Genomic DNA, 23915 nt, shown 5'->3' on the forward strand with positions numbered 1-23915 from the left:
ATGTTTTATTATATTTTATTTTGTTAGATATTTTCCAATTACATTTTAATCTGGTTGCAGCTAGCCACGGTTTGACACCTCTAAGCTAGATAACAGATCCCTTATCAAAAATGTTGTAGAAAGCGGACCTGTTTATATATGAATTGGACTAGCTAGCTTCTCAGGCCTTTTCTAACTCTGAGAGACCATGAGTTGTTATTTAACCTCTCTGATTATCAGTTTCCTGATCTATAAAATGGAATTATTATACCCTTTCTATTTCATCAAGATAAGGAGAAAGTGCTTTGGAAACTCTAAAGCAATATATAAAGTAGTCTTTTATTATTTTTACTATTAAACATAGGATTTTAAAGGTAGAAATGAAATCCATTACTTAGACCTGCAAAAAGGTAAATATAAAGCAAAATATCTGAATTCTATTCTTAGGTCTGCCACAAACTTGCTTAGAGTCAGCTGTCAGCCCCTTGATCCTGTGAAGTCACAGTAGTTACTTTCGCTGTACCTCAGGATTCAAGTGTTAGTTTTTACTATCGATAGTCCCCCAACACATAAACACAAATGCACACATACACAGAGTAGTAATGATTTATAATTAATCATACTTTGTTATTATTATTGTTATGAAAAACAACAACTTGTATTTGATTACAAAATTATACTTTTAAAATATTTTATGCATTATTTCATTTGTGCTTCAATTTGGATTTGCATCTATAGCCACACAAAAGCATCAAGGATTCATTTAATATTCAAGAAAATTCCTGCCAGTAAAAATCTATCTAAAAGCATAATTGGAGTAAAGAAGAAAAGAGGGAGAAAAGAGAGAAGAACTGAAACAGAAATTGAATACCAAGGACATAGAAACAAGAGGCAAATTCATCACTGTAGAAATCTGTGACTCATGACCTTCATCTGGTGGCTAGAAACAAAGGACGGCTTGAGAGTGTTGACATGTTTTAAGCAGCTACATAGAAACAATGTTGCTGCCCCCAAACAATGGCACCCACAAGAGTGTTATGTTTTGGAGCTGAAAGAGATACTAGAGATGTCGTCCAATCTCTTCATTTTATAGATATGTCGCAAAATGGTGAAGCAACTTGCTCAAGGCCATGCAACTAATTAGTGTCAGTTGACTATGGCTGTTTTGAAGTGGAATTGTTATTTGTGAACATCACTTGTTTGAGGCAAAGTCCTAGAAGATATATTCTAAAAATGCTTCTATACTTCACCCCTGAAGATAGTCTTGTTAGTAAGTTAATGGTCTCTCTTCTGTAATTTGTTCTTATGCAAGGAAGAAATTAGATGGAACTTACGGAACTCTGGAATCACTGGCTTCTTGATAGCTGTAATCTTGGTGACAGAATATTTGTCCTTTCTGGATTTCAAGAATTTCTTCATCTTCTTTCTCTTTCTTTAGGGCAAGCATGTCATAGATGGCTCCAGCCTCATTGACCTCTCAGCTCTTAGATCTTCCAAATAGCCCATTTTCCAGGGTCCATAGTCCAACTTCTGAGATTGTCTATCCTCAAAAACCTATACTCAAGGCCTGGGGACAGTGGTTGATGTTTCAATGTCCCTGGTAGATGCTGAGCTCATGAAATGTTCATTTAAGGACACCTGTAGGGTCAAAGGGTTGGCCAAGGTCATTTAAGAACCTACTAATTCAAATTGAATTTGTTCTTATTTTTCATATAATCAGACATCCCGATTGAACATCCCTTTGGCTTCATTAAATCAGGCAAAGTCATTCTTAGAATGTAGCTTTTAATCCTGTGACCTGTTGAGAGACATTTGGTCAAGTCTTGGAGACCCATAACTTCTAATGGCATTTCTTCCTAATGAAATTTCAGACCAAAGAAACTTTTTCCAGAGTTGTTTATCCAATAGGTTTGGAAAGCACATGCCTATAAGATTCCATGATTAGTGAATGTGACCCCTCTATTCATGGGATGAGAGTTTCCCCTTTTACAGTCTAAAGTTATTATAATGGAATAGTGACCTCAGAGTCAGAATGACCTGGATTCAAATTCTTCTTTTGATGGAATTGTAGCTATGTGACTCTGGATAAGTTATCTAGTACCCTAGGCAAGCAATTCTATCAACAGGAGTTCTTCATTTGGGATCCTTCAACTTGTTCTTTTTTAAAAAAAAGTTTATAATGGTACTTAAATATAATTGTTTCATTTATAATACTAAGTATTTTATTTATTTAAAGACATTGTTCTGAGAAGGGATCCATATTTACCTGACTTTCAGAGGGGAGGATCCATGACACTAAACAGATTAAAAAACTTATAAACCTATAAATTGCAGGACATTTTCTAATCTATATTATTGAAAGTTTCCTTTTCTCGTTCTAGAGCTATGCACAACAGTGAAATCACAGGTCTTGAAAAATAACAGTAATAAAAAAAATAGCACAGGGTCACTGAGGCATGCTTTCAAGAATGCACCACCTCATCCTGGAGCACTGGCAGGACAACTAACAAGAACACAGAATTAGGAGGGGAATATAAATACTATCCATAATTCACCAGCACCAGGTAAAGAAGGGTGGTGAAAATGGGCAAACAGAAACTTTCCACACCTCTGTCTTTCATGATATAATTCTGGCAATGGCCTGAGATTGAGAAAAGATTCCTCATTGGTTCCATTCTATTAACTAATTCAGTGAGTGAGAAAAGTTGGTTGCTTGGGTCTTATTTCATCACTGGACCCACTTTTATAGGGTATGGCTGAATTTAATAACCAATCTAAAAGTCAAATTGCTTAAGTAGAATTGGAATTTTAAAAGTTATAATGGTCTAAACAAGTAGCAGGTGAAACCAGTAAATCAGTGCAAAGGCGAAAACACCCACAAAGACATGAAGCCAACTGAAAGGTATTGCTCTGTGCCAGCAGAGATTAGAAACTAGTTTCCTCTGAAGGAAGTCAAAGAGAAGTAATTAGTTAGACACTTAGTCTTTCTGCTCTAGATACTTATAGGCATTCCTCTCTGGTTGAGCCTCTGGTGAGGTATTCGATGTGCAAAATATCTTGCCCCCACAGTCCTATTCAGTGAGTGACTGCTCAACCATTATGAAATAGAGATGCTGACACCATTATCTGATCCCTACCTGCAAATCTGTTGAGGCTGAAAGCTGTATTAGCTTAAGGAAAGTTTGCAACTAGGGGCAAAAAAACCAACATATGACATGTGCGTATGCATGATCTCATTTGAGTCTCATAAGCCCCAGAGGTAAGGAGGTTATATGTTATTATTCCCATCTTATAGATGAGGAAATAGAGGCTCAGAGAGACTAAGTGGCTTACCGAAAAGTAAGTAGGACCAGGGCTCAAGACTTCTAATTCTCAAATCAAATGTGCTTTCCACTCCATCATGTAGGCTCTAGGCATTGGAAGAGTCAAGTTCTGGGTCCTTTGAGTGTTTTCTCTCACCCAGTAGATGCCTCAAGTGATTCCCAGACAAATTAGAAGAGACTGTTCTCCAGTTTAATAAATCTTCACAGATGCCAAATGTTTTCTGATCCTTCTACTATTTCCTCACATGAGAAGGAGTACTGGGTACAGAATATATAGTGCCTAGTAATTACTTCCCACCCCAACCCCCATTGCTTGCTTTCAACCCAGGAAAAAATTCTCTAAAATCTTTTAGCACACTAATCCCAGGGAGCAGAAAGAACAAAGAAAGTATAGAAGAAAATTATTTAGTACCCTATGCTTGAGACATGTGTGTTGTTCTCTAGCTCATTTATCAATGAAGGCATAGTTCTGTACTTTGGAAGTTGCTCCTACTGAATAAGCTACTATTCATCTATAATAGGTAGCAGAGGCACTCAAAAGAACTTAAAAGCATAGAATGTCAAAGCAGAGAATTTACCATGAAGAATTTCAAAGCTCTAAGGTACTTAAACATGGACTGTTAGAGCAACAAGAGATCCTAAAAATCATTTAATCTAACCCCCTTCATTTCAATAACTCAATTTTATGCAATACTTAAAGGTTTGCAAAACGTTTTCTTCATGACAACCTTATGAGATAGGTCATACAATTATTGTCCCTTGTTATATAGAAGAAACTAAAGCTTAGAGATTATCCCTTGGCCCTATACAGAATTAAAAAGTATCAGAATCAAAATTACAAAAACAAATGTCTTGATCTTAGACCAAGAGCTCTTTTCACTAGCCTCTGCTGCCTAGGTCTTATAACTCTGGGAAAGAAGCCAAGGGGGGAAAAAGTGATTTTCCTTTCTTCTTTTAAATGTCTTATTTATTATTTTTTCTCTAGCTGTGTGACTGAGCAAATCACTTACCCCTCTTGCCTAGCCCCTGCCACTCTTTTGCCTTGTAACAGATAGTATTGATTCTAAGACAGAAGGAAAGGACTTAAAAAAAATCACACAAGTAAGAATAACCAAACAAATCAATATATTGGCAATTTCTGAAAATGTAACACTTATTCTAGTGTGTGTGTCTCAGGTTTTTCATTGTTCTTAGGAAGTGATTTTCCCTGAAAAGTGAAGATTGTCAGTAACAGAGGCATAACCAAAAGTTGGGTCTCTCTGGTCCTAATTTCTTTACCATCAAAACTCTAATTCTCACAGCTTGTTTATAAGAGGCTACAGGATATAACCTAAGTTTGCAGGCAGAGAAGCTAAGGAATTATATAATAAGTGATTTTAAATCCAGATCATGCAGTAAGTGTATGGTAAAGGTGGGACATAGACTTGAAACACTAGGTATTTTGATATTAGACCAAACTCTCTGTATATCTTTGGGAATTTGTCCTGAATATCTCCTAATTTTAAAAATGGAAATTTTTAGCACTTATCCCAAGCTCAAGGCCAGTGATGGCAAACCTTTCAGAGATGGAGTGCTGGACCCTGCCCCCAGCCCCCACCTCAGACAAGGGAGGGAGGAAGCATTCTCATTGGGCTGTTGGACAATGGGGTGGGTGATGACAGGTGTGTATGGAGAGAAGGAAAGTGACCTGAGCTTTTCACTCCCCTCCAGCTATGCGTCTTGTTGTGAGCTATGCTCCCTTCAAACCTAGCTCCTCCCCAACCCCACCACCAGAATCACCTTCACCACAGATTCATTCAGTAGGCAGCATGTGATTCCCCCACCTCCCCCATACCTTACCATAGACAGGGGAGGGAGGAAGTTCTCCCACTGGGCTGATAGGCAGAGGGACAGGTGAAGTGAAGAATGTCCTCAGGCATATGGAAAGGGGGAGGGGAACAGCTCTACCCCAATCCTCTGGCTTTCTAGTAAAGAACTCTGACAGGTGACTGCAAGTGTTAAAACAGAGAAGGTTCTGCATGCCCTTTTTGGCACACATTCCATAGGTTTACCATCATAGCTCCAGGCTAAAAGATATGGATTCAGCATATGATTTTCTGCATGGACCAGTTTTACAGATAATTAAAATAATAATTTTTACCATTTCCAATTTGCCATTGTAAAACAGGAACATAGACAGCAGCAGGAGGTAAGGGTTATATTATACAAGTATCTCCTATTTATATTCAAGTCTGTCGAAATAAAGCTTATAGAATTCATGCCAAGAGACCCAACTAAACCAGATCATTCTGAGCGCATTTAAGAATTAAACTGGAAAGGAACAAAAAGATTAAAATGTAAAGGATATATCAAAATATCTATAGCAAACCTTTTTCATCATCAATAACAGAGTAATCAAATGTAACCATTTTATTCCAATGTGCTAATGAAAACAGTACTAAATAAAATAAAGTTCGTTTTCCCTAAAAACAGCTGGATTAAACCAAGAGAAATTCTATGTTAGAAGAGATACAATTTAAAGGGTACTGAGTTTTCAAAGTATCAGGAAGAAGATAACCAAATGCTTATAAAAAGCATGAGCATGACCCTGAAGGGGGAAAGAAAGGTGAAGGCTGAACCACAGGGTGACATTCACTACAAGTCTGGGAGATATTGTAAGATCCTGGGAGAAATAAGGATTCCACAGGAATGCCTGGGTATTACCCTAATGATGACCTTCTAATTTAGTTCCCTTCCCTTTATTCATTCATTTATTCAACAGACACTTAAGTACCTATTATGTTCTGGGTATAGTGGGAGGTTCTGGGCTTTTGAGAGTCCTTGGATGATGATTCAATAGTCATGCTCACATTCCCCATAAGGACATGTAACTATCTGTTAAACTGATTAGAGAACTCTGCTGATCAATCCTCCCTTCACTATTTTGCCAGGGCCCTGCCTGTATGATTTTAGAGGGATCTGTTTATCAGGACAGTCCTATCTTTTGCTAAAAGTCACTTGTCATTTTCCCTCTGGCATAATCAAAATATAAATAACTTTCCAAAGAAAATAATGCAATTACAAGAATTCCAAGTTTCTATTACATGATGAGATATAGACTCCAGGAAAACAAAAAGGACTCCAGTAGGAATCCCATCCATACTCAAATTCCCAAATTCCCCATGTGGAGGTACTATTCTCTTATCAGATCCTTCAACCTCTACCTTGACCTAACCTCTCTACCCTGAGTCTCAATTTCCTTATCTCTAAAACTGAAATAATAATAGCCTTTACTTCATAGTTATATTGTGAGAACTAGATGAGATCAGGGATGAAACTACTTTGTAAATCTTGAAGGGCTCTATAATTACCAGCTATTATTATTACTATTGCAGAGCAGTGTGGTTTATTGGATGGGGAATCAGTCTTAGAGTAAATATGAACTGGGTTCAAATCCTGCCTCAAATACATACTGGTAATGTGATCCTAGGCAAGTCACTCACCCTGAAAGCCAATAAGTGATAGAAGAGTTACAGGTCTGCATTGGTAGAGGAGTTTCCTTACTTGGGAATTCCTGCCACCATGCAATTACATGTTTGGTCCAAAAATTTTTTATTGTTTTTTAGAAACTATTCCCCAGATCTGTGGCTAAGGGACATTATCCACAGGGGGGAAAAATGGAGATGGGGGAGCATGATTTATACTGAAGAGAATGGAGAGATATAGGATAGAAATGCTTTCCAGAATTAATTGTGGAGCATCTACAGTCATTCCCTTCCCTTTTAATTGAAGAAGCCTATGAGAAGTATTCATGCATATTGTTGTTTGGGGTCTCCTATGAGAGAATGCACCTATGTGTAGTACTCATAAATTATTTATAAAGTGCCTAGGTGTGCTAGCATACTACAGTGCAGGTAACAAAGAACATGTTTGTTAAGGGGACTTGCAATTGGCTTAATGGCAAACAGCTCAGAAATAAGCAATACTTTTAATATTAAAATATTATCACTTTCTCAGTATATCCCCAACAGTAACCCCACCACTACCACCACTGCCACCACCACCACCATCACAGATGAGGGTTCAAATATGAGAATTTCAAGAAAGAAAATGCTTAGAGTCCTTTGCCCATGTTTGTGTCTGTCTAGAGTACTAGCCAGTATTGCCTACAGGCAGCAAAGTCATAAACCAAGAAGATCCTAGTATTGGGGGGAGATTTGGGGGGAACCTACAATTACTGATATTCTGATTATAGAACCACACACAATGTTAAAACTGTAAAGAGTGAGACTATACAATATTAAAATATATGAAAAATGTCCTTTAACTTAGAGATCACTTAGTCTAACCACTATTTTACAAATATGAACTAGAGAGGAAAGGTGATTTGTCCAATGTTATCATCTAGATTTCTAAACCAGTCTTTTGGAGATCACTTCAATATTAAAATCACCCCAGTAAAAAAAAATCAGAATACATATTTCTTCAAAAGATTCATTTCAGCCTTTCCTCAATTAGTCTTAGAATGGGAAGGGGCTAGCAGGATCCTGAATCCCACTAATTGTTGCTAGTTTTCAATGAATTCAACTCATAAAATGAGAATAGCACAATTACCTTTTTTTTTCACAGTGCCTGTCAACAATCAAAAGTAATATGTTTAAAGCAGTTATTGGAATTACATTGTCAAAGTTGAACTTATGGGAAAAACTTACCCTGCCTCAATACCCTAATGAATCTTCAGGCAATAACACTCCCTCTCCCCAATTAGCGTTTGATGTAAGAAGCTCTAAAATAGTTCATTTCCCAAGAAGTAGAAGCCCTCTGCATCCAAAATAGATGCCTGTCACTCAAATTAAGCCAAGTTGTCCTCCTTTTCTTTCCCAATTTAGGAATCTGAGTTGGAATTGTGTATTTGTCCAAAAATCCTTGGGAATAAGGGTTCTTGGAGGGCTCAGCAGAAAAGGTAACCAACCCTATGATCATTTAACACTGACAAAGCCCAAAAAACCACCCAGTGCCTATCCAATCTCTCTGCACCCCAAGGGTCCTGCTCACCTTTCCTGAACTGACTGCAGTAGCCGGCAGTAGAAGAAGGACTGAGTTTACTTGGCTGCTACAAACATGACAGCAGCTAGGAGATTCTGGATCAGTTTCATACCAGTGGTAACAGCTGGAGTTTCTATAGCAAATTCTATCCCATCAAGGTAACCTAATAGGCCACTCATTATCAGGTAGACTAGTGGGATTGCCCACAGGATAGCTTGGCATTACCCCAAGCAAGCAAACCAGCCTGTGGATTTGAAGGCTCCTGAAGAGAAATGGAAACAGAGAGATGTTTGCTCTTGTCTTTCTGAAAATAAATAGAGCATCCATTGCCTTGGAAGAAACAGGAAAAGTCTGTCTTTGTAACCCTAAATCTGGAATTTTTAGAGTTAGAAGGGCAGTTATCAGGTCAGAAAAGTGGGGAGGAAAACTCAGACCATTATTAGGCAAAAGGGTAGCAGCATATATATATAATTTTAGTAATCAAGAGGTACAGGCTATTTAAGGGAAAAAGAAAGGAGAAAACTTTCTAAGAAACAAGAGTGACATCTAAATACTGGATTATACCCACACATCAAAGATAAAAAGAGAATGCAATAGTGAAAATCTAGCAGCAACAAATGGCCTTAGAGGGTTCTTAAAATTAATAGTAGCCAACTGGCAGATTGAAGATATATTATTACCATCATGGCAGAAACAATAACCTAACCTTTGCTTCCATGAAGTTTAGGCTAGTTTTTCCTTAAAAGGTATTGAAACCATTCTCAAGACTTGATTGGCTCAAGGGAATAAAGACTCAATCTGCTTAATATCATTTCCTGATGCCCTAGTTCAGTGATAGAGAACCTTTTGGAACTTTTTTGGGGAACTCATACCATGCCCAACCCCACCCCCCTCCCCACTTCTTGCCTGTGCCCCACCCCCATTACATGAACCTCCCTGAGTGCATGCACTACCACACCCACCCCTGCATTTGGGGGCAAGGCCCTGGGCAGGGCAGGGATGCATGCTTGGCAAGCCCTGCAGGGCCAAGCTCCACAGGGAAGCCTCACTGTCCCCTTGTGTGGGGTGAGGGGGAGGGGAGGGCAGGTTATGTTCTGGGCTGTCCATGCTCTGCCAACAGGATGGTGCAATTCCACATACCCCACCTCCCACATTCAGAGGTGGGACCAGGTTCCCAGCTGGCCAAGCCAGGGGTCTGAGCATGTCCATAAAGAGGACTTTGGGTGCCATCTTTGGCAGGCATGCCATAGGTTCGCCATCATGGCCCTGATCCAAAATAGCCACAAGTTTCTCCAGACATGTAACTGGAATATAACTAAGAAAGGGGCTTCACTAATAGAATCAACTCAGAGTGTCCTCAATGGATATTCTAATTGAATATTTCTGCCTGCTAAGGCTAAGTAAAATTTTTGTTAATTGTTTAGTGACCAATGTCATTCCATTCCAATATTAAACATAAACTATGAGGGAGTGTTCTGAGTCATGCCTAATCCAGAACACCTATCAATACATTTAGTGGCCTCAAAATGACACCCCATTCTGCCAGACCCTTTTCTATATTCACACACTCATATACCTAAGCAGTGTTTGTGTGTATTCTGTGTGAGAACTGGGGGAAGAAAAAGGAATGCTGCCTACAGTTACTTTTATGACTCTGATTAGGATTAAGAGAGTTTTAGAATTAAAAGATTGCAAAGAGATTGAATTTAAGAAGCATACACTAAATGTCTACTATATGTGCTAGAAACTGGAGGAAAAACAAAGTTTAGATAAGATAGAAGTTCCTACCATAATGATGCATACAGTCAAATACGGGGAGATCTAGAAACTAGAGATCATCTAGTCTAATCATCTCCTTTAAGAGATGAAGAAACTGAAGCCCAGGGTGACAATATGACTTGTGTAAGGGTGTCTAGTAGATAGAGTGCTGGTTCTAGAGTTAGGAAGTCCTGAATTCAAATGTAGCCTCAAATACTTATTAGCTGTGTGATGCTGGGCAAGTCACTTAGTTCAATTTTTCTCAGTTTCCTCATCTATAAAATGAGTAGGAGAAGGAAATGGCAAACTGCCCCAATATCTTTTCTAAGAACACCTCAAATGGAATCCTAAAGACTCAGACATAACTGAACAACACAAAAAAGGTTACACAGCTAGTAAATGGCAAAGCTAGGATTTGAACCCAAGCCACCATTGGTTACAATAGTTATTAGTAAAATAAACAAGGATATAAAAAAAGAATGCGGTATCCACAGGAATTTGATTAATGACTCTACCAATAATTTTACCATTTTTTCTTTACTTTCTGCTCCTTTACCTTGGAGAGATGGAACCCAGTCTGGTTAGAATTCATCAGTAGAAAACTTCAGTAACTTCCTATTGACTATAGAATGAATCTCTAACTTCTTAGGTTGGCCTTCTTGTAATCTAGCCTTTCAATGTGACTACTTTTTCAGACATCCGTTCAGAGGGACAATATGGCTTTATGGATTACAGGCTACCCTTAGAGTTAGTATGACTTTGGTCCAATTCCGGTTTGACATATATTGGCTATATGATCCTCAACCTCTCAGGGTCCCTATCTAATGCTCTAAGATTTATTCTTTGCAGAATAATTGTCAATGTCAATTGGTAGAAGAAGATTTCTTGCCAAGAATTGGCAATCAGTGAGATCGCTTGTCTAAATCAAATAAACAAAATCCTTACCACATCCCTATACAAATCTTTTACTCTAAATGAGTTCATCTTCATCTACTTATTGTCTCCTTAACAGACCCGTATGTGTTCCTTCCTCTGCACCTGTTAGTATAGTATGAACCTGGACTTACTCTTCCAAACCTACATGTACACAAGCAGATTGGGTTCCCAGAGCTAAGCTATTGCATCTCTCACTTTGGGAGAGTTCTAGGGATACCTATTGAGGATATCTTTTTCTAGTGCTTTAGCTCAAGCCCACATTCTGCTATGTTCTCAAAAATGATCAGCAATTAGCATCCAGGTTCATTTAACCAATTAACACCATTTAGTTTTTACAAAGGAATATTTACTGAGAAGACAGAATAAGAAAAGAGATTACTATCAGGATGATATTGTTTCTGATGGATTTTTGTTATTAGAATTGTTTTATTTTCTAGATCTTAATGAAGAACATCATGATTTATATAATACAACAATGATACATGCCCTGGAAGCAACTCTGTAAGTGTGCCTGCATAAGCATAGTTCAGACCAACCCTAAGCAGTCCCTACAGATATCTCCAAGGCTATCTTCCATTTGTTATCAACATTACCTCCTAGTCTTCATTCCAAGTTATTGACAAACTTTCTTATGGCTAGGCAGAAGTTTCCACCCTTGTTGCCCAATCCCAGAGTCCCCTTCCCCCTTTCTTGGAATACTAGAAAAACCTGTAACCTCCTCCTCCTCCCTGGACTTGGTTCTATTCCAACCTCTACAAGTGTGTCTTTATTTTTCTCTCTCTTGAAGTAAATAAACGAATTTACTGAGCATACTGTGACTCTTTGGTTTTTAGAAGAACAGTTTAACTGTTCCTCTCTAGTTAAGGATTGACAATAATTGGTGGCACAGCAGTAGGTTTGGAAAGTAGAAGTCCCTCCTATTCTTCAGGATCCAGTTCAGTATGGCTCCTACAGAGAGGCCTTTGCCTCAACTCAGGTTGGGCCCCTGCAGGAAGTGGTAAGTGATCTGTCCCTTCTCTAATTTTGATTCCTTATCCTCCCCCCTCATCTGCCTTTTTAAATAGAGCTACCATTTTCCTTTAGGAGATTGAATTCCTGGTGTTATAACTGAAGAGGAAACTAGTGTCCATCTCTTCCTGGGAAAGCCTTGGTTTTGGGTTAAGGTCTGCCAAAGGAATATGACAGCAGAGCATATGCATTTGGTTTATGGCCTCCCAGGAGACCTTCATTAGGAGATGTCAATAGGTAAGAGAGCTCTGTTATTTTTGCATAAGAATCCCCTAGATTTAATAATGATTTTTTAAAAAATAGCCTCTGTAATCGATGGCCAAAAGGTGGATCTCTGATCAGGGTAAAATTAATTGTTTAGACACAGCTGGCTCCAAAATTAAGTTCCCTGAATGGAATGCCTTTTAAAATTGGCTCCTTAAAAATTGCAGCATTTTATCAGTCTATTTTGTATCTGTGTCTGTGAAAGTTGTTTCATCTTGTGGGAACAGCTCAAAATTTACTCCAAAGAGAAGAGGTGATAAATCAGACAAGTAAATTTGGGAGGCTATTAACAGTTTATCATCTGTTTGTGTATCTCTGTGTCTGGTCTGTGTGTATTAAGATTATTTTCAGAGAATTGTGTGCACAAAACTAATATTTAGAAGGAAAATCTCTACATGTTTTGTGTGATCTATGTTTTTAGAATTCTTCCTATCTCACTCTGTACTTCTGAACATGGAGAAATTTTGGAAGGGGGGGGAGAGTGAGAGAGAGAGAGAGAGAGAGAGAGAGAGAGAGAGAGAGAGAGAGAGAGAGAGAGAGAGAGAGAGAGGAATATCAATAGCTATTGTACTAATTTTCTCTGTTTATATCAGTTGTTCCAGTTTTTGCCCCAATCCTGGTTTCTACACATCTGCCTTAGGGACTGACACTCCCCCTTGTGCTTTGTCTGCCAATTAGGGGAAACAGTCATCTAGACACATCCTTCAGCTTTTCAAGCCTTCAAGGCCCTAGCTACTGGGACCCAGGCATCCACTGAGGACATGCCCTAAGGACCTTTGTGCCTACAGACCCTCTTCCGCTCTCTCAGGGACAACTCTCCATCCATTACCAGCTTTGAAAAAGCTATAAGAAGATGAACAATCATCCTTCTTTCCCCTAGAACTTAAAGAGGGGGGAATATTATGGGGGCAAAGGCTTCCCCTAGATACCCCAAAACCCCATATTGTGTCCCAGAGTACACAATAGACTCAATTTTCCTTATATCCCTGCAATGCTAGGGAAAGTGACTTTGAGCTAAGATGAAGATCTCCTCTGGGCTTTCCCCTCATTCTTGATGAGCACAGATAGGTACCCCCTAGCTTGCTCCTGGTAAGCATCTATTTCATGTCCCAAATATCTGATTATCCCCTAAAATTAACAGTTTACTTCCCCCTTTCAACTTTGAGTCATAGTACATAACCACATGACCCATCTTGGGTTCCAAAGACCCAGTAATATACCATCATCATCCTATCTCTAGTAACATAGGACTTGTTGCTGAAAGGGTATAAAAAGCTAGATCACATCTTCTCTAGGAGGCAGCATTCCATCTGCTCTGTCTCCCTTAGCCATTAAATTTGACTTAACCATTTGACTTATATTCAAATTAATAAATCTCTTTTATTTTTAAGCTAGCTATTAGAGACTGTCATTCTTGACAAGTGCAACTAGTCCAGATCCAGGGTTTCACCTCAAAACTCTCCCATAACAGCAGCATAGTGCTGGACCTGAAGTCAGGAAGACATGAATTCAAATTTTGCCTCAGATACTTACTAGATATGTGACACTGGGCATGACACTTAACCAGTGTAAGGGGGAAAAGGGGTTATTTTTAAAAGAGTTGGACTGGATTATTTAAGAGTGTGGTCACCAGGAATTTAATTTATTCCAAAGAGATTTATTTATAATTTATTTACAAAATGTAGAAAGAGCGAAGTAAGAAAATCAGAGAGAGGATAGGGTAAGATATCTACGTTAAGCACTATGTAATTTACTCCTGATCTCTCTCTCAAGTCTTGAGAGAGTCTCTCTCAAGAGGTAAGTCTCTTGAGCAGTTAAGAGTCAGCTTTTCACTCACCATGCATCTGTTCAGGAAGAGATTTTAGAATAGCCTCACCAGGAACAGGGTCTTGGGTTCAGCCTCCACTCCAAAGAATGAAGAATTGTCTCCAGTCTCCACTTTTAAAGAAAGAAGAACTGACCCTCACAGGAAGTGACAGCTCCTTTTAAAGATACTTCATTTGCATCACTTCCTGTGTCTTCCCCTAATTTTATGTCTACCGATCATAGTTGAAGCTTTGCTTTAAGACTGCCCAAGGGAAGTTAGTTTAATTCTGATTCATCACCTACTATTGTACAAGTGGATCACAGACCTCCCACTTAATGATTAAGTGGTGTGAGATTTAAAATGGTTGAGGTCTTAAACTGTAGTGATTAAAATAGTGGAAGATATAAATTGTGATAGATATAAGAGAGGGTGAATAAATTTGACTGCAGAAATATGTTTCACTACAGTGTCTTGGGTTTTAAAATCAAATATAAGGTGGTCGCCAGGGAAATATTCCCAATTATTCAAATACCCAAGTCAACTGGGTTTTATAGAGATTTTAATTAACAATACAATGAGTAATCAAAGAAAGAGAGAGAGAGTAAGAAAGGAATAAGTATGAAGGGCCTCAAGCCAATATGGCCTAGACCTGAGTCTTAAAAGAGAAATCAGTCAGTTTTTTAACACTCACCACAAGGTCTGACTAAACAAGGATACTAGTGACACCAGGCCATCGTCCTTCCTCAAAGAGTCTTCCAGCCAGAGATTGTTTCAAAGGGCCTCTCTCAAGAGCCTCCAGAGCTCCTACCCCAGAGGGACAGAGCCCCTCAGAGGAGCTCCTCAAGGAGCTCTCCTTCAGAATGAGAGTCAGAAATCGAGATCTCTTGCTCTTCTCTGAGCTCTTATATTTAAGAGCAAAATCTCCTCTGTCACCTCCCCTAAGTCCTTACATCTACCAATCACTGTAGATGTTTCTAAAGGACCGCCCATTTTGAATTCACAGCTGAGTAGTTTTAATCTCTTTAGTAAGTCAGGAAAAAATGCTGCTGTGTCGACAAATTTCATTAAGAAAAAAACCTCTGAATAAGTTATCACCCTTTTAGGGTTAAGTAGTTTACAAGTTGCCCCACCTTTATAGGTACTTAGTATCCTATTGTATCAATTCTAAAACAGTCATGACTCAAAGAACTTCCTGTCCCTTCCATAAGCATGGATCAAAGTACTTTAGCTAGGAGCCCCCACACTCAAGTAGAGTTCTCACCATCTGCTAGGGAATTTTTTAAAGTAGAAGATTCCCCAATGGGGGAAACCCGTAACATTCATAAGTCTGAGAAATTTTGAGGTTTACAGTGGGATGTTTACACTTTCGGTGATTAGATCTAAAAATGGGCAGATCTCCATACTCAACTTTTAAGTAGAGTGCTTACACTTTTGGTGATTAAAATCTAAAAATAGGCAGGGGTTACAATTTAATCTTCACACCAGTTTGCTTCAATTTCTTCAACTATAAAATGGGAATTGTCAACATAAAAAAAAACTACCAAAGCAATTACAACGAGGGTTTTTAATTGAGAAAGATAAGTTAATTAGAAGAAAGATTAATCTGGGAAGATGCACAGAATCAGTCCTGGAACTTCCACTAAACTACAGAATGTGAGATGCTTATATAGATTTTGTAGAAGGGGGAGGGCTTATGCCCTTTTATTCACTTGGGACTTGTACTAGCCACAGTCTAAAATGACATGGAGAAGCCTAAATATGACAGCCAAAGGTTAGGGTATCTGGGAACAGCCTAAATACAATAGGAGAAAATAAGAAGACAAAAAAGTACTTACAAAGAGTGCTTGATGACTTATTGTTCAAACTGGGACAAGGATCAATCTGGGAATTTCATAAAGGCAAGTTCCCAGGAGACAGTTAGTTTGGGGTTTCATAAAACAAGGTTGTCAAGATAATAACACCATCAACCTTGACTAGATGTGAAGATCAAATGAGATAATATTTGTAAAGTGCTTAGCACAGTGTCTGGAGCATAAATGTCTATACAAATGTTTATTTCTTACCCACCCACCATTTCCCTTCTCTATGAAGTAGAAATAATAAATATGTAATTAATAGATAGCCTCCAGGCAGATGGCTTAGGCCTGAAATTAAATCAGTTAAGAAGCACTTTTTAAAGTATCTACTATGGGGACCAGCTGGGTAGCTCAGTGGATTGAGAGCCAGACCTAGAGATGGGAGGTCCTAGGTTCAAATCTGGCCTCAGACACTTCCTAGCTATGTGACCCTGGGCAAGTCACTTAACCCCCATTGCCTAGTCCTTACCACTCTTCTGCCTTAGGGACAATACATAGCATTCCATACTATTGGTAAGATAAGGGTTTTAAAAAATAAATTACCTACTTTGTGCCAGGCACTGTGTTACAGGCACATACCTAAATTAGAATTCTTGGAAAGCAGAATGGAGTTTTGTGTAAAAATTAAAATTAATGTGCCATAATAAAAATGAGATTTATTAATGATTATTAAAGAGATTTATTAATGATTATTAAAAATAAAGGAATAACAGGGATACAAAATAAAGATCATGTGCCCAGGCTGCTTAGCCCATTTAAAATCCCCATATTTTGCTTGCCACTTCTACCATGCTGACTGCAAGCCCAAGAAAGAGCCCCAAGAGGATCGCCCACTTGCTAATATTCTCTGTCTACAGGAAGTACATAATGACAGAAGGTTAGTGGGATCCTGGGAAATGTAGTTCTTTTTTAGGATAACAGATTTTCAATTATACATTTGCTAGATAGCCCAAAGAAGCCTGAAGCATTGTCTCCATAAAGACAATTCCAAAAGAGTCTTAACAACAGTTCCCAGGCATTAGCCTTAGGAGTCTGAATCTAAAAGGTTACTTGAAGCAAGAGGAAGAAGTGGAACCAACTTTGATTAGATAATAGTGAAGATCCAGCAAAGTCCTAGGGTTAGAAGTGGTGAGGCAGCAGTTTGGAGATAGGGTAACTGGAATTTCAAGCTTAGGTGTAGGTGTTTGAGGTTAGAGAGATGAGTTTGGGACCACAGCTATAGAAGCAGTTAGCTGTGATTGATTATGGTAGAGATAGAGAGCAGGTAGGTTAAGTTAAGAGGTGGGGTTAGCTGCAGTTGATAGCAACAGGGGCAGAGTCTTGTCCAGTGACAATGAAGAAGACAAAGAACTATTGAGACAAGCTTCTTCTTCTAGCAGTAATTCTAATTCTAGCAGTAATACAAGTACCCTGAGTTTCTACAGAGTGTAGTTCTTCACCATCTTCTCCACTTTTTTAACCCAGTCCTGCCCCACTGGGCTCCCTCCCCTTCCCTTCTTCTAACACTTGAATCTATAAGGGGAAATGTTTTACAATAGTTTATGATGGTTAAAAATAACTTTATTACGTGAGTTATGATTTATTATAATTTAATTAAATGGTTTTTGCTTTCTAGTGCTATTTGATTTCTAGTGATTTGCCTGGTCTTTAAGACTTGCATCATACTGTGCTACAAATCTTCACTGAAAAGGGGCTTGAGCCATGAACACATTTTCAGTTCCCTGCACTGAACCAGAGTATGGAATAGGGAAAACCAAGGTAGATTGATTTAACTCCATCACACAAATAATGACATTACTGACATAAATTGGAATGTAATTGAATGAATGAAAAAGCATTTTTTAAGTATTGAGTATGTTCTAAGTAATAGAGATAGAAATAAAAAGCAGGACAGCCCCCACTCTCAAGAAGCTCACATTATAATAGGGTATAGGACAACATACATAGGAAGTTTCAGTTGAAATGATTTAAAGGCCCACCATTCCATGGAGTACAGTAACAAGGCAGATGCCATTTCCTTAGTACCATTTCCATGGATAAAGCCATACATTTTTCTGGCATTACATCCATCTGTTACCTCGGTTTCCAAGTATAGGCTTTTCTTCATGGGAATGTTTCTTTGATAAATATCACAGAATTAAAGAATCCTAGATGTAGAAGGGACCACATAGTGCTGACATGGTCATTCACCTCTTGTGTCACTTACAACCTCACCTTGTACAGTCTATGAAAAAGATATAGCCTATTATTTACATTGGAGTTTTTATGCTTTTCCTGGATTACTTCATATTGACAGTTTATATAAATGAGCCGATTACTTTTCCTAAGCAGACATGAAATCTCTTGCTTATTTGACCTTCTAATTCCAACATGCTAGCTTGTTCACTGATCCCTCTTCCCTTCAGACATCCCAATGGGTAAAATCCCATTGGGTAAGGGGAAATCCCAATGTTCTACTTCACTACTATAGATTTAATAATTAAATGGCTTGCCATTCCATTTTTAAACTAGTCATTCCTGTTGCACATTTTCTTATGGGTTGTACAGCTTTCTCATTTAAGCTTCTTGTTATTCATTTTTTTCCTGCTTTTTATTTCCCATAATCCAGTAGTTCTCACTAATAAGATATTTATATAGAATTTATAGTTTATTTTCTTCTCTAGAAGAAATTTAGTAGGATTTATCAGAATTTAGTAGGAAAGCACAAGTTGATGTTACAAGGCATCATGAGAAAGAGAAAAGAAAGCTAGAAAGGAACAAATCACAGTTCTGAGAAAAGCAGCTCAGCATCAATCCAGAAAGCTCTGTCCATTTAATAGTGAGAGGTCACAGCCCCATCTACTGGAGTGAGAAGTTTTTGTACTATCCTGTACATTAGTTTGTTAATTCTAATCTAATAAAAAAAAATGCTACATTTCATTTTATTTTGTCTTTATTTCTTGCTGCTTTTTGTGATGCTCTGTTGTGCCTCTTGGGAGGGGTGACAACAAGAGACCATATCCCATTTCCAAAGAGAGGAAACTCCAGTTCTTTTCCTTGAGGCCAAGAGAGTATGGTATAAATGGTGGTTGATCCTGTCAACTGATCTTACAGCAGCTAAGAAATTGACACCACAGGTATAGTTTCAATGTGTCTGCAGGAGTATTTGTTTAGGAAGACAACTATGAGGAAAGATTATTACTGTTACAGGAAATATTATTACTGTTATAGGTTCCATATGTGATATAATCCTTTATCAAAATACTTTAACTAGATTTTATTTTTGGATCAAAATGCTTTCTTTTCAAAATTATTTATAAAATTCAGGTATCTAAATGGCTATTTGGAGGCTATTAAAGAGGGGGAAGAAAATGGGTGTACCTTTTATGTTCTGATATATCAATATTTGGGTTCTAGGCACATCTATTAAAGACTCATGCATTTAAAAACACTTCAAAAGAAGAGTTCCATACCTTTTCATGCCAAAGGGGAATGACACCATTAAAGGCTAAAAAACCCTGATATAAGATTTCCCATTACAAGTTATCTCAATTCATTTTAGGACAGAAGGTTGCCAAGAAATTAATTTTTTTTAGTTTGGTTCTTTGCCTGTGTATTATAATATTTTCCACTCTATATTCTATGTCTTCTGTCTATAGCTTCTGTTCTTAATTAGGATAAACTCTAAATTCACAGGTTTAAATCCTTGCTTGCTCCCTTCATTTTTCCTTCCCCTCTTTAAACTGTTTTACTAAAAACTTAATAATGAACAATAGAGCCAAACAGATTTGCTTTATGACTAGCACATTAATTTAAATGTATAAGGTATGCTAGCAGCATAATGGGGAAGCTGGAACCTGTGCAGACTGTTTCTTTGGCTAATAAAACCTTTGTATTTGTATTTGCATACAACTATGTAGCCTATATAGATATTGTAACCTTGGTTGTGGTCAGCTAGCTACATGGTAGAAGGGGACACTTTTTTTTAAACTTCTTCCTTTATTTGTGTGTGGTTTTAAATTTTATTTAAATTTTATTTTTTTGCCAATTACATGTAATAACAAATTTCCACATAAGCTTTTCTAAGTTATATGATTGAATTTATAATCCCTCCCTCCCTTCCCTTCCCCCTACTGGTGCTAACAGGCAATTTCCATCTTGGTTATATATGTATTATCATGCAAAACAAATTTCCATATTGTTCATTTTTGTAGGTAATCTTATAAAACCAAAACCCCAAAATACAATCCCAAATAAACAATTGAATAATCAAATGCTTTCATCTGAATTCTGACTCCAAGAGTTTTTTTTCTGTGAGATGGATAGCATTCTTTGTCATAAGTCCACTGTATTGCTGAGAGTCACTAAGTCTATCACAGTTGATCATTCTATGATGCTGCTGTTACTGGGTACAATGTTTTCCTGGTTCTGCTTATTTCATTATGCATCAGTTCATAAAGATCTTTACAGCTCTTTTTGAAATCAACCTGTTCATCATTCCTTACAGAACAATAGTATTCCATCACCATCATATACCACAATTTGTTTAGTCATTCCCCAATTGATGGACATTCTTTCAATTTCCAATTCTTTACCAGCACAAAAAGAGTAGCTATATATATTTTTGTGCAAGCAGGTTCTTTCAAAGGGGAGGCTTTGGCTATAGAAACATTAAAAAGGCCTCTCAGAATTGGGAACCTCCTCTTATGCCTCAGCCACTTTTGGGGGACTCTTTCACAGTGCCTGGTCAGTGACTACATGGTACCTCAAGAAAATAGCCTCAGTCTTTTGTCTGTTTTGTTTTTCCTTCACTTTAGGTGAAGAGAGTGGAACCTCTGACCTCAAGAACTTCAAAAGATCAAGTCATCATGCCACAGGAAACTGGGAGTTACATTACAGGCCTGGTTTGGCAGCCACTGCAATAATGAGTCCCAAGGAGCAAACTTTCAGAGCCCAGCAGTAGTTGAGACCAAGATTCATTCAGAAGAGATGGCCTCTTTGGACAAGACTTTTCAGAACTGATGTTACATAGAAACTAAACTAAGTTTTGAGCCTGCTTTTTCCAGCGAGGTGATATAGGAAAGAATATGCTCCCTGAAGTGTAGATGAGAAATGATAGTATGTTTGTACTATATCTTTGAAATAAATACTCCTTTGTAAAAGTTACTTGATCCTCAGTAGTTAAATGGAACTGGGGTCCACTCATAACCTCCTATGAGAAGGAACACAGTCAATGGGGAGTTTGTAACAATGGCAATAGAGAAGAGAAACAATCTAACCATTCAGAATATTCCAAACACTGAGGGGGAAGATGTGAGTCTAGTTCTGGGAGATAGGATCCATGTATATACATTAACACAGTTTTTAATTTTTATTTTCAGAAAATATATATTTTATTTATTCCCAATTACATGTAAAAAACATTCATTTTTTATTCATTCAACATTTTTTAAAATTTTGAGTTCCAAATTCTCTCCTTCTCTCCAACCCCTTCCCCACCCCTTGAGAAGGCAAGCAATTTGATATCAATTACACATGTGAAATCATGCAAAACATTTCCATATTAGCCATGTTATAAATCATACGTCTTCTGACCCCCCCCAACAAGAAAAAATAAAGGAAAAAAGTATGCTTCAAACTGCAATCAGAGTTGACTAGTTCTCTGTCTAGCAGTGAAAAGCTTCATCACAGGTCTGTTAAAATTGTCTTTGATCATTATCCTGATTGGAGAAGCTAAGTCTTTCACAGTTAACCATACTCACAATATTACTATCCTCATTTTTAATATTCTTCTGGTTCTGCTCAATTTACTTTGTAAAGTTCACACGTCTTCCCAGTACAGCAGTTTTTCAGTCATTCCTCATAAGATCCCATCAGATCTTTGTCCATTCATTTACTTTTCCTCTTATTTCAATCAGTGGCCATTGTATGCACTCCATTGTTCAGGTTCTGCTTTTTTTTCATATTTCCAATGATAGCACTTTTAATTAAAAAGGTATGCTTTGTTTATTTTGTAATTTTTACATCAGATTGTGCTCCAGAAAGATTATGAAAAATAGTAAGCGGGGCATAGGACTACTCTTGGGAATGGAGAACAACAGACTCTGCAATAGTAGATGCTTAACAGGAGCAAAACTACAGTGGGATAATAATAGTAATAATCACATTTATATAGTGCTTTAAGGTTTACTTGTTTTAGGAAGCTGACTGGAGCTCTGAGACATTATATAATATTCTGAGTCAGTATTTTTTGGAGATCAGATTTAGACACAGATCTTTCTAGTTTTGAAGCCAGCCCTTTATCTACTATGTCATGTTGTCCTTCAAAAACACAAAAGACAAATCTTTATATGAAAGTAAATCTTAATTTTCTAGCCATATCTAACCTGGGTGTTCTATTTCTGTTTCTCTCTTCTCTGTCCATGACAAAAATCTAGGGCACAGCATGTAAAGTGGTAAATCTTAATCAGTGGACTAGAACACACAATGCTGAATTATTGAACTAGTTTCATGTACTGAATCTCCTTATTGGCCTGCTACTTTTGATCTATTTCCCAGCCAATACACAGTAATATTTATAGCCCCATCTAGGTCTTGAAAATGTGAATCATTTGTTATATTAATCAGTATTAATCATGTGACTTAATGAAAAGAAAATTTTCTGAAATATCTACCTTTTTGAGTCAATTACAAGACAACAGTAGTACTAGGAATGATGGGTGAAAATTGCACAGATATACTTAGTTTCAATCTAAATAAAAATGTCATGACAGTTAAAAAATGGTCAAGAGGCAGAGGGATCCCTATTATTGCAGATCTTTAAGAAAAGATTCTATCACTATTTGTCAATCCCCTCCATAAGATTATGGGTAGGATTAGTTGGCATTCAAGATCCCTTCCAAATCTGAGATTCTGTGCAAACTAAGCCCCTGAACATGTAAGAGATAAGCATGATACAGTGGGAATAGCAATGGATCTGGAGTCAGAAGACAGTGCAAATATTAGCTGTACCACTTATTATGTGTCCTTAAGCAAGTTACAGTAATTTCCCTTTGGGCCTCTCATTCCTTTTTAAATTAAAAAAATTTTTATTTTAGAATATTTTTCCCATGGTTACATAATTCATGTTCTTTCCTTCCCTTCTTCCCTCCCACTGCTGGAGCTGACAAGCAATTCCACTGGGTCATATATGTATTATCACTCAATACCCATTTCCATATTATTCACATCTGTAATAGAGCAATCTTTTAAAAACCACAATCCCAAATCATATACCCATATAAACAAGTGATAAATCATATGCTTTTCTTCTGCATTTCTACTCCCATAATTCTTTCTCTGGATGTGGATAGCATTCTTTCTCATAAGTCCTCGACATTGTTCTTAATCATTGCATTGCTACTAGTAGCAAAGTCTATTACATTTGATTGTTCCACAATGTTTCACTTTCTGTGTACAATGTTCTCCTGGTTCTGCTCATTTTACTCCGCATTAGTTCATGGAGGTTTTCCCAGTTTTTATATAAATCAAGCATTTTATCATTCCTTATAGCACAATAGTATTCCATCACCATCATATATTACAATTTGTTCAGCCATTCCCCAGTCAAGGGACAACCCCTTGTTTTCCAATTTTTTGCTACCACAAAAAGTGCAGCTATAAATATTTTTGTACAAATATTTTTTATCACTTTGGGGTACAAACCCAGTAATAGTATAGCTGGATCAAAGGGCATGCAATCTTTTAAAGCTCTTTGGGCATAATTTCAATTTTCCTTCCAGAACGGTTGGATCAATTCACAACTTCACCAGCAATGCATTAGTGTCCCAATTTTGCCACATCCCCTATATTTATTACTTTCCTTTGCTGTCATGTTAGCCAATCTGCTAGGTGTGAAGTGGTACCTCAGAGTTGTTTTGATTTGCATTTCTCTACCACTGCTAGGTTTATGCCTCAAAGAGATCATAAGGAAAAAGACTT

General features: G+C 37.6%; 1 protein-coding gene and 1 long non-coding RNA gene across 7 annotated transcripts in view; one reads left to right on the forward strand and one right to left on the reverse strand.

The window, feature by feature from the left end:
* Positions 1–23915, reverse strand: part of GRID2IP (Grid2 interacting protein) — a 208483-nt gene that overhangs the window by 177844 nt on the left and 6724 nt on the right. The gene's annotated exons all lie outside the window — the stretch shown is intronic.
* LOC103093348 (uncharacterized) lies at positions 11770–21101 on the forward strand. Its single transcript, XR_470265.2, has 3 exons — positions 11770–12018; positions 12105–12266; positions 20753–21101. It is a non-coding gene; the product is annotated as an uncharacterized LOC103093348 (long non-coding RNA).

The sequence above is a fragment of the Monodelphis domestica genome, chromosome 7 (assembly GCF_027887165.1).
Source record: "Monodelphis domestica isolate mMonDom1 chromosome 7, mMonDom1.pri, whole genome shotgun sequence".
In the NCBI taxonomy this organism is placed as follows: Eukaryota; Metazoa; Chordata; class Mammalia; order Didelphimorphia; family Didelphidae; genus Monodelphis; species Monodelphis domestica.